This window comes from Eutrema salsugineum, unplaced genomic scaffold (genome assembly GCF_000478725.1).
Source record: "Eutrema salsugineum unplaced genomic scaffold, Eutsalg1_0 scaffold_6, whole genome shotgun sequence".
In the NCBI taxonomy this organism is placed as follows: domain Eukaryota; kingdom Viridiplantae; phylum Streptophyta; class Magnoliopsida; order Brassicales; family Brassicaceae; genus Eutrema; species Eutrema salsugineum.
In genome coordinates, this window is record NW_006256547.1 from 10,728,703 (window position 1) to 10,738,203 (window position 9,501).

A 9,501-nucleotide genomic window follows, 5' to 3' on the forward strand; every position below is an offset into this window, starting at 1 on the left:
CGAATCCATAGAGATCTGTGTGTTGAGGACTCCTAACTGATGCTAAAACAATCGTAAACCTAATCTAATAAAAAGGGGTTTTGGTTTGTCACTAAATCTAATTATGCAGAGAATTAAAAAGAGCTTTAAGTAAAAATCGGTTGAAAAGCAGTAAGGAAAAAACACTGGGTTTAAGGTTCATCTTTAGGGTTCATGTTCTAAAACACATGGAATTTAGGCAAGGATTTTCTATGACTCTGAAACTAGGATAGATACATGTAAGATTAGTCAACTCTCGTCATCCTAATCATCTAATCACTTGTTCATGGCAATTAACTCTCACTCTCATGCCAGAACAAGATCATGATTTGTAGATCGGAATCCATCTATGCTTACGTATCCTTCGTAGGTAGCTTTCGTCTCCTACGACGGGGACGTCCATAAGATCCAGTTCAGGCAACCCAGATACAACACTCTCGTGGCTCGGATTAAACCTAGGATTAGATTCTGGGTGATCAATCCAGAATTACCGCTTTGAGATTTGGATGAATGGGAGAATCATGATAAAAATCGAAATCCTTTTTCCTAAAAACCTAGATGTCATTCGAACATGGGGTCCCTTTAGATTATCCTTTCACCCAACTAGGTGACTACTCAGATATGGCTGAGGTAGACATCATCATCGGTTTAGAACTAAGAAGAAGAAAAGTAAAAGAAACAAAGTTGCAGAAAAACTTCTCTTATTGAAGACAGAATGGCGATGGGAGCTTCTACAAATGAATAAAAATAAAACCTAAAACTTCAAATGAGTTCTCTCTCAAAGAGAAGAAAGAGACTCTCCTACAAAAGACCTAAAAATGAGTATTTATAGTGTTTCTCTAAGTCTTGGGCGTCTAGGGCTTGTAAAATGGGTGCAGAAAGTGTCTTGGACCTTAGTTGGGCTCCTGAGGTTCGGACATAGGTCCACCGAGGGTGAAACCTCCTGAGCCGCGGTGGGAAGAAAGCTGGCCGCGGGTGAAAGCATTTGTGCTTGACTGGACTTGTGTTGATCGGCCTTCAGTGCATTGATGATATCTTGAGATCTAACCATTGGATTGCTTTGATTCTAAGTGTTTTGAAAAGCTAGTTGTCTCCTCTATAATGTCTCCAAATTTAAGGATGATTGGAAGGTGAGAAGGTCTTCATTGGTTGCCAAACTTCTGACGGCCTGAATTTATCCAAAAATGTACTTTTGCTCCAAAATGCACTCTAAAATCCCAAATTTCCTGAAAATGCTTTTAAAATTTCAAAACATGGAAAACACTTATAAAACCTTTGAAACTGAGCAAAAACACCTGCATTTAAAAGTGATCCATAAAAGTGGTCAAAATCAGGTGTTATCAATCGGCACAGAGCATTCACACCCAAGGAAACTACCTACTTTTAGAAAACAGAGCATTCACACTTGAGAAAAGTATACTGAAGGCCATCACTGAAGATAGGGAATGGCAATCCACCCAATTCTCAATCCAACAATGACCAACTTGGGTACCAGCATCTAATCTCCCCCCCCCCCCCCCCCGGTCGGTCATCATATTTTTTTGTATGTCATATTGATGCAGCGTGGCTCGAAGAATCAAAACAGGCTGGACTTTGATGGAGTCACTTTTACTCAAAAATAATAAACTTATTAAATATTTAGTTAGTGTCTAAAATTCTTTATTAAAAATAAATAAATCAAAAACTTAAAACGTCATAACAATAAATCAAATTTTAAATATTTAAAGAAAAATTGAAAAAATATAATTAAATCCTTTATTAGAAATAATTAAAGAAAATGCGTTCATGGTCTCTAGAAACAATTTCGCAACAACCGCCACAAGAAATACTCCTCGGTCTTACCTGAAAAAGAAGATAGGGGTGAGTATTTTGGGAATACTCAGCGAGGGTGTACTCATAGAGCACATAAAATTCTTTGATATTTTATTTGAAATAACAATATTGAGTATACATAATCTAAATATCAAACTCAATCAACAATCAATCTAGAATAATTAACATATCTATATAATATATATGATCCTAATAATTCTAAATAAATACAATCATTCATTCATTCATTCAAACAAATCAACCTAACAAATCTATGCCACAAGGATCGCAACCGCATTAATCTATGCCACAGCCCATAAATGGGTTTGACGATTAACGCCTCCGTCCAATCACAGGACTCGACATTTAATCACGGTGTCATAGCCCTATACAGGGTTTGACAATGACTTGTCAGCCCTTTCTCGGTCACTACAGCCTCACAATATTCAATTCCTCATTGTAGAATGTCAAAAAAATTATCGATCATTACAACTCCACAATATTCAATTCCTCGTTGTAGGCCGTCACATAATTCTGTATCCAAATAAGTAATATTCTAACTAGCGACTAAATAACTTACAATCCTATTATGATATATCAATACTTATCATTATGAATTATCATCAATAACCAATATCAATCACCATTATCAAATTTCTCAATCATGTTTGATTCCTACACTAAGCATACACAAATTTGATACCCGAGAGGAAAACGATCATAACTTCATCGTCACAGCTTGGAATGTATATCGGAAGATTGATATGGAAAGCTGGATTGAAGATCTTCAATTTGGTATGCAGATCGTCTTCTGGAACACCCTGGATGGCTGGAAACACGCATCATAATTCTGCTACTCGCGGATCGGATCTTTGTAAATATGGCTTGGGAAAAACTCATAATGTTTAGAAGACAACACCAAATAATGATCCGCTTGTGGATATAGCTAGATACGAGAGTCTAGAATAACCTTACCAAGGTTCATGCCAATCTGATTTGAATTGACCAACCGATAATCTCTCACGCCAGAACACGTTGGATCAGCCTTTTACATTGCTACAGAGGCCTCTTCTTCGAGGTATTTTGATGGTGGCTGATCAAGCGTGATTCCGGAAGGGCTTCACAACAAGATCACTCTATCTCCTCTCTGCTACGAGCTCCATCTATTAATAGAGTGGTAGAGAAAACCCTAGGTCTGATCACAGAAAGTCAGAAATACCCTTATTGATCCCATTGGGTTTTAAACTTTGTGCTTCCATTCTCCTTAGATTAAGGCCACAAAAATTAGGCTCTAGAGACTTTAAAAACTCTTAAGAATTGGATTCAATACTTCTTTTCACTCTTGGGCTTTGCAAGCTATGGTTTTCTTTTTTGATATGCTAAGATTAAAGCTTTGGGGTTTTGGTCGAAAAATAGGCCCTAAATCTAATTCTTGGGATGTCACAAACTCCCCCACTTGAAATAATTTTCTTCCTCGAATTCAGAGTTGCCTCTCCTCCACTTGGTTATCGACCCCACATTCGCGTCCTTCAAAATCATTTCACTGTGACATCCCAACGGATATGCTGCGCAGTCGATCTCCATACCTCTCTTGAATTCCATTCTATCTTATCAATGATGGAGTGTTCGGCTATTGAACTTGGCATTGGCCCATTTTGGAAGAAACACTCTGATCAGATCTTTAACTTACAGAATCAAAAAAAGGCTGACTCAATCTAAGGTTGTTGCTGTCCTACCTTTATCCCAAAGGAAATTTGAAAATACTAAGGAAAACAAAATTTCAAAACATTTGAAAATCGAAGAAAACTATTTTTTTTTTTTTTGGAAATCCGAAATTCAAAAACCTCACTTTTTTTGAATTCAGTAATTAGATATCAGAAAATAAGTCTCTTTTTTTTAACCGATTCAAAATTTGAACAAGTCTCAAAATGCCTCCCGGATCAGAACCGGTTTGGCTAACCTTACGTTCTGATACCAAATTGAGACAATCTAATCTCGCAAATTAAACTTAACTTGATCTACACTCATTTAACAGTTTTGAAAAAGAATAATAAACTCATCAAATATTCATTTAGTGTTTAAATTCTTTTATTAAAAATAAATAAACCAAAAATTCAAAATGTTTTAACAATAAAGCAAGTTTAAAATATTTGAAGAAAAATTAAAGAAAATATAATTAAAATCCTTATTAAAAATAATTAAATAAAATGCGCTCATGGTCCCCAGAAACAACTTCGCAACAACCGCCACAAGAACTACTCCTCTGTCTTACCTGAAAAAGAAGAGAGGAGTGAGTATTTTGGAAATACTCAGCGAGGGTGTGCTCATGGAACACACAAGATTCTTTGACATATTATTTGAAATAGCAATAATGAGTATACATAATATAAGTATCAAAATCAAGCAACAATCAACCTAGAATAACTAACATTATTATATAATATATATGATCCTAATAATTCTAAATAAATACAATCATTTAATCATTCAAAACAATCAACCTAACAAATCTCCTTCACATTAACAAATCTCCTTCACATTCCCAAGGGTCGCAACTGCATGATACTCAATCGATGCCACAGCCCATAAATGGGTTTGATTTTTAATGTCTCGTCCAATCACAGGACTCGACATTTAATCTCGGTGCCACAGCCCTCTACAGGGTTTGAGAATGGTTCATAAGCCCTTTCTCGATCAGTACAGTTTCTGATAGAATACTGAAAACGCTCAAAAAGACATATCTGCCTTGTTCTATACTGATGGGGTCCAAGCTCAAGCTCAAAGACCACTTGGACTACATTCTCACCTCATCTGGAGCCCGTATCGAAGAAAAATCAGTCCAATCCGAGTTCAGATGAAGAAGTTATTGAGTTTTCAAATCAGGTGAGCTCGAGGTTACTCAATTGGGACCTACGCGCATTCAAAGGAGGATTTCGACCAATCCAGAAGGAACTATTTTATGATCCGACTTGTTCTGGAATCTTGATTCATCACAGAAGCATGGAGAGTTGGAATCACTTCAAAAAGAGTTCAGACTTGGAAGATATGGATTTTACAACACAGTGGATCTGCTTCAGACCCAGTTCCGCGTCCAATCCAAAGATTGAGGTCCAGAGCCCAACTCAGAAACGATCTCGACATGAAACCAATTGGAGAATCTTAACGGATCTGTTCTGGTTCCAACAAGCCCAAGATAAGAAGAAATTGCCATCGGGTCTCAGAGATACATCTCATTTTCCTAAATGGGTCAACATGGTTCTATACTTGATGATTTCTAGGCCTGATTGGTTTGAGAGCTTGCAGGCTTACGTTTGGCATCCAGGAGGCTTTTCTACTAAGCCCAATATGAAGACATGACTCAGCCCATCTTGTTTCTGATCATAAAAATTCGTTCAAAGGAGTTAAAGAGACAAGAAGCTCAAGGGTTATTCAAAGAATATCAAGAGTCATTCAACCATTAGTTAATATTTGTCTTTAATTTTAGTCTAAGTAATAATTTCGAGATTGTCTTGTTTTCTTCACATTTCTACTCTATATAATCATGTAATCTCTAAGAGAAATAATCAGACTATCTTTTTATCAAACTTCTTCTTTGAGAGTAATTCTCACTTTTGTTCCTTATGAACATTTTCTGATCATTTGGAGGTTATCCTTTGATCATCTCACGGTGAGTCATATCCGTTTTTCGATTGTTGGTGAGTCATATCCATAAATCACAACTCGATCTGTTTGGTGAGTCATATCCAGACGATCACAAACTAGGCTTGTCTTGGTGAGTCATATCCAATGAGTCATTTCGGTAAATCAGGAGCCTTTCTACAGCTACCTGTATGACCATTCAATCCACATCCTTTGTTCTTTGAAGCCTTTTGGTTCCTTAGAAGCAAAGCTTATCCATTACCAACTTCAGAGTGCTGATTTCTTGGGAGGATTCTATCAAGTGGTATCAGAGCAACACTCTCTAGTTTGGTATTTTATCCTTTTCTCATTTTTTTTATTTCCTCTTTTGACCTTCTCATCTTCTCATCTTTTCATCTTCTTTCATTCTTCTTCTACCTTTTCATCTTCTTTTCTTTTGATTTCTATTTTTTTCTTTTTTTTTATTTTCGTCATTTCAAAAAAAAAAAAAGAAGAAACAAAAAAAAGAAACAAAAAAAAAAACGAAAAGATAGAAAACAAAATGTCTTTTGGTCTATTGAAAAAGGAAGATCCAAAAAAAGGAAAAACAGATGTCTTTGAAAGGAGGACACAAGAGGGAGATCAACCAAGGAAGCCTAGAGATCTAGAGGCAGACAAATATCACATCTGTGATAGTTATTTGTCTCAAGAAAACCAAAGAAGGCATAGGTGTGAAAGAGGAGTCCGAGATCATTATCATGACAACCCTAGAGATCTCTATCTTGAAATTTCATCATTCATTGGTAAAATTTTTGATCCAGACAGGTACTTGAAGTGGGAGAGAAGAATGGAACGTATTTTCAAATCCCATCCACTTTCAGAGTACATCAAGGTGCAAGTTGCGGCTACTGGATTTTGTGAGCATGCACTTTACTGGTGGTGTCTATTGAAAACCAAAAGGAGGCGTAATGGAGAGTATCCAGTGGAGACTTGGGCAGAGATGAAAGCAGTTATGAGAGAGAGGTTCATTCCCAACCATCACCAGCGTGAGCTAAATCAGAAGCTAAGGTGTTCTTCTCAGCCAAGCTATGAAGCTAGATCCAAGGATCCGCACATCAATTCAACCGAGGCCATTACTCGTGATATGAAATGTTTTAAGTGTCAAGGGAGAAGACACTGTGCAAAGGAATGCCCTAGCAAGCAAAACATGGTTCTTCTAGAAAATGGCGAAATCATGACCAATGAAGAAGAGGAGACTGACACAGGACCAATGTTTGATGAATATGAAGAGGATGCAGCCGAGGATGAACTATTGGTAGCAAGTGAGCAAAGTAACGCCAAGGAGCATGAGCAACAGGAAATCTGCAAAGATGATTCAGCTAAGGCGCTCACAAGGAGGTATCCATCATTATCTTTGCATGATTCATATACTCTGGATTTTAAATTGGTGGAAGAAGTGGATTTCGTTTTTGGAGATTCAGCATTTTCAAAACCAGTAAACAGAGTTCAGAGATTGCTGGCTGAGGTTATGAAGCCAAGCAGAGAGAAACCGAAGCTTCACTACTGGCCAAGCAAAACAGATCAGATTTTGGAAATCCAAGGAGCGAAAAGCAAACTAGGAGATCTCACTCAAAGCGGTGCAACTATCCTTCAGAATCAACAGAAGGGAGTAATATATTCCATGTTAATCAAGGAGAGTCCACCATCCTCACGTCAATACTTCCCAACCGAAGGCTGTACAGTTTCGAGGACGAAACTTTTTCAAGAGGGAGGGGATGATAGAATACTGAAAACGCTCAAAAAGACATATCTGCCTTGTTCTATACTGATGGGGTTCAAGCTCAACTCGTGCAGCTCAAAGACCACTTGGACTACATTCTCACCTCATCTGGAGCCCGTCTCGAAGAAAAATCATTCTTATCCGAGTTCAGATGAAGAAGTTATTGAGTTTTCAAATCAGGTGAACTCGAGGTTACTCAATTTGGACCTACGCGCATTCAAAGGAGGATTTCAACCAATCCAGAAGGAACTATTTTATGATCTCACTTGTTCTGGAATCTTGATTCATCACAGAAGCATGGAGAGTTGGAATCACTTCAAAAAGAGTTCAGACTTGGAAGATATGGATTTTACAACACAGTGGATCTGCTTCGGACCCAGTTTCGCGTCCGATCCAAAGATTGAGAACCAGAGCCCAACTCAGAAACGATCTCGACATGAAACCAATTGGAGAATCTTAACGGATCTGTTCTGGTTCCAACAAGCCCAAGATAAGAAGAAATTGCCATCGGGTGTCAGAGATACACCTCATTTTCCTAAATGGGTCAACATGGTTCTATACTTGATGATTTCTAGGCCTGATTGGTTTGAGAGCTTGCAGAGCTTTTCTACTAAGCCCAATATGAAGACATGACTCAGCCCATCTTGTTTCTGATCATCAAAATTCGTTCAAAGGAGTTAAAGAGACAAGAAGCTCAAGGGTTATTCAAAGAATATCAAGAGTCATTCAACCATTAGTTAATATTTGTCTTTAATTTTAGTCTAAGTAATAATTTCGAGATTGTCTTGTTTTCTTCACATTTCTACTCTATATAATCATGTAATCTCTAAGAGAAATAATCAGACCATCTTTTTATCAAACTTCTTCTTTGAGAGTAATTCTCACTTTTGTTCCTTATGAACATTTTCTGATTATTTGGAGGTTATCCTTTGATCATCTCACAGTGAGTCATATCCATTGTTCGATTGTTGGTGAGTCATATCTATCAATCACAACTCGATCTGTTTGGTGAGTCATATCCAGACGATCACAAACTAGGCTTGTCTTGGTGAGTCATATCCAATGAGTCATTTCGGTCAATCAGGAGCCTTTCTACAGCTACCTGTGTGACCATTCAATCCACATCCTTTGTTCTTTGAAGCCTTTTGGTTCCTTAGAAGCAAAGCTTATCCATTACCAACTTCAGAGTGCCGATTTCTTGGGAGGATTCTATCAGTTTCACAATATTCAGTCCTTCACTGTAGGTTGTCAAACAATTTATCGATCACTACAAATTCACACTATTTAGTTCCTCGTTGTAGGCCGTCACATTATATTGTATCCAAATAAGTTATATTCTAACAAGCGACTAAATAACTTACAATCCTATTATCATATTCCAATACTTCTCATTATGAATTATCATCAATAACCAATCAATAACCAATATCAATCACCATGATCAAATACCAATTATCAATCATGTTTAATTCCTACACTAAGCATACACACATTACTAAATAACCTAATATATCTTAGAAATCCACAAACGTGTCCTCACCTTTGCCACTTGATAATGAATAGCGAATCCGGTTCGCCTTTAGACAAATTTGATACCCGACAGGAAAACGATCATAACTTTCTGGTCACAGCTTAGAATGGATATCGGAAGATTGATATGGAAAGCTAGATTGTAGATCGTCTTCTGGAACTCCCTGGATCACAGGAAAAATGCATCACAATTCTGCTACTCGTGGATCGAATCTTTGTAAATATGGCTTGGGAAAACACTCATAACAATTTAGAAGGCAATTCGAAATAATGATCTTCTTGTGGCTATAGCTAGATATTAGAGTCTCGAATCACCTTACCAAGTTTCAGGCCGATCTGATCTGATTTGACCAACCGATTATTTCTCATGCCAGAACAAGTCGGATCAGCCTTCTAAATTGCTGCAGTGGCTTCTTTTTCAGGGTGTTTTGATGGTGGTTTCTCAAGCGTGATTCCGGCAAGGCTTCGTCCCAAGATCACTCTGTCTCCTCTCTACCATGAGCTCCATCTATTAATAGAGTGGAAGAGAGAACCCTAGGTTTGATTACAGAAAGTCAGAATTTCTCTTATTGATATCATTGAGTTTCAAACCTTGGGCTTTGGAGATTTCTCTTCTCCTTACATTAAGGCCACAAAATTTAGGTTTTGGAGATTTAGATACTTCTAAGAATTTGATTCAATACTTCCTGTCACTCTTTGGCTTTGCAAGTTATGGTTTTCTTCTTCGATATATTAAGATTAAA